At 40.5% G+C, this 2,500-nt stretch overlaps 1 protein-coding gene and 1 non-coding gene across 3 annotated transcripts in view; both read right to left on the reverse strand.

Annotated features, from left to right (window-relative positions):
- The window catches only part of LOC144513546 (PRELI domain-containing protein 1, mitochondrial-like), a 4,952-nt gene extending 3,715 nt beyond the window's left edge, over positions 1-1,237 (reverse strand). For both annotated transcript variants that reach the window (XM_078244649.1, XM_078244648.1), the window contains exon 1: positions 1,068-1,237. The gene's annotated coding sequence lies outside the window, so the exon portion shown is untranslated. The remainder of the gene's footprint in view (positions 1-1,067) is intronic.
- Positions 328-399, reverse strand: trnag-ucc (transfer RNA glycine (anticodon UCC)). Its single transcript has one exon. It is a non-coding gene; the product is annotated as a tRNA-Gly (tRNA).
- Positions 1,238-2,500: the final 1,263 nt, after the last annotated feature.

A 2,500-nucleotide genomic window follows, 5' to 3' on the forward strand; every position in this document is an offset into this window, starting at 1 on the left:
TCAACTCAGATATAATGATTATAGTCGGTGCCCCCGTTTAACAAGTTTTGTCTTTAAGCTTTTTGCGTGTTATTTATGTTATCTTGCTCTAGCTTTTCCAATGTTTTAGATAGATATGTCCAAAATTATTTGAAACTGCTTTTTTTTCCCCCCACCTTACCTTACCATAAATCATGGGAACACACGGTATAGATTCAGTTTAGTTTTTTTCTTGAAGGTTTTAGTCTTTATTTATCCTCAGTTTACTACAGTTTGAATACTTCATCTCTAAACGTCTCCTCTGTCTTTAAAACGCACTTTTAAAATCCTGTTTATAATCGCAAAGACTGCGTTGGCCGGGAATCGAACCCGGGTCAACTGCTTGGAAGGCAGCTATGCTCACCACTATACCACCAACGCTTGTGAAGACAGAGAGATCACTTTCCCTATTTAAAGATAACAACAGTACAGTTTTTCAGTCCTTGTAGTGTTTTACTTCACATTATCTTCTAAATGTTCATTTTAACAGTTACGAGTGTGGGACTCTAACAGAGCTAGTAGCTAGTCTGTTAATTCCGTTGACTTACAGTGTGTTCCCTAGTTTGTGAAAGACTTAGGTGCGCATTTAGTTAGTTTTGATGCTCAATTTGTATTTAAACGTTACATTCATTTAGCTTATGTGCTTCCCAATTCCCAAGACGGCTCGGGAGCTGTGCCTAAAAATGTAATTGGTATGGAAGAGCCTGGGTCAGTTAGCGTCAACTGTCACGTTTAAACCGTTAAGTTACTAAAACAGCGCGACATTTAAACTGGTTCGCACTGAGCGCTAACTGCTTACTAGCTTCCTATCAACGCAGTTAGCTTATTTCTCCGTTATGTGTTTGTGTTCAACTGTCTTGACAAACTAAATGTAACATTATTATCGCCTAATTCAACCAACGGGTCTCATAAACTAGCTAAGCTAGTGCGTAGGCAGCAGCAGCATCCGCTTCCCGATGGGTCCTAACGGCCAGGACCTAGCCGTTTGTAGCTGCTAGCTGCGGACGCTAACAGCTAGCAGCTAACCGAGGAGCTAACTGCTAACATACCTGCAGCCTTTTGGTTTTCAGCAGCAGTTTGGTGTTAAAAGCCCGGAGGACAGAGAAGTGGCAGCGTACAGTAAACACACACAGCAGGTTAGTTTCCGTTTAGATTTGAAGCCGCAGAGAATAGAAAGCAGGAGATCAAGTGCATTTATAACATACACATCATAATAACTGTGTACTTCCCACTTTCCTCCGCCAGATGTCGAGCTCTCATTAGTTTTAAAGTAGAAACAAATCTGGTGTGCTTTTATGGGACCATTTGATCCACTAAAATGTGTTTTTATTGCCACTGACAGGCTCAGATTAGTATCTGACAACATTATGGAAAGAATCCCTACAGAGATAGACCTTTTTTAAACCTCTTTAAGACCATTTGTTTAACCAGAAACAGCTCCAAGGTTGCTAGCGCTGAACCCACCAGACTCCATTTAAAAAAACAGTACTTTTAGCGTGTATAGAGCCAACATATTCTCACATGTAAATCTGTAAACTGTGTGTTTATTTCAACCAAAACTAGAGTTGTGATGGTTGACGAAGTGCAAAGACGGTCCAAAACGGCTTTTAATCGTTTTATTTAGTTTCTGTCGACTTTGAATGAAGTGTGTTTTATGATGATAAAATGACTGATTATTTACATGGAGTCTGGTGGGTTTAGCGAACGCAAATATCTTGGATGTTTTTATGTTTAAAAAAAATATAATAATCATAATAATAATAATCAAAACGACCACTTTTGTGAATGTAAATACAAGCTGGACAATTACACTTACATTGTAGCTTGTTTCTTGTTTAATACTCAAAGATTGTTGTTCCCATCAGTCACAAAAACACACACACACACACACACACACACAGACACACACACACACACACACACACCACACACACACACACACAGACACACATACACCACACACACACACACACACACACCACACACACACACACACACACACACACACACACACACACACACACACACACACACACACACACACACACACACACATACACCACACACACACACACACACACACACACACATACATAGACACACACACAGACACACATACATAGACACACACACACAGACACACATACACCACACACTCACGCACACACATAGACACACACACACACACACACACATACAGACACACACAGACACGATGTGGACGGTGCAACAAGTCAGACCTGCTCGGTTCTTTCAGGGAATGAGTGTAAAGATTTATAAAGAATATGTTGAGGTCATTTCCTGTCTAACTGGGAGGTTTTGGGACTGATTGGTGGGATTGCTGTGGAGGAAGTCCACACAGAGAGACACTGGTAAGAGCCAATGAGGTTTAACCATGTATCAGCTCATTTAAATATACTTATATATACATATATATATATATATATATGAGCGTCTGGAGCTCAGCGCCCCCCCAGGAGGA

Source organism: Sander vitreus, unplaced genomic scaffold, assembly GCF_031162955.1.
Source record: "Sander vitreus isolate 19-12246 unplaced genomic scaffold, sanVit1 ctg273_0, whole genome shotgun sequence".
Lineage (NCBI taxonomy): Eukaryota > Metazoa > Chordata > Actinopteri > Perciformes > Percidae > Sander > Sander vitreus.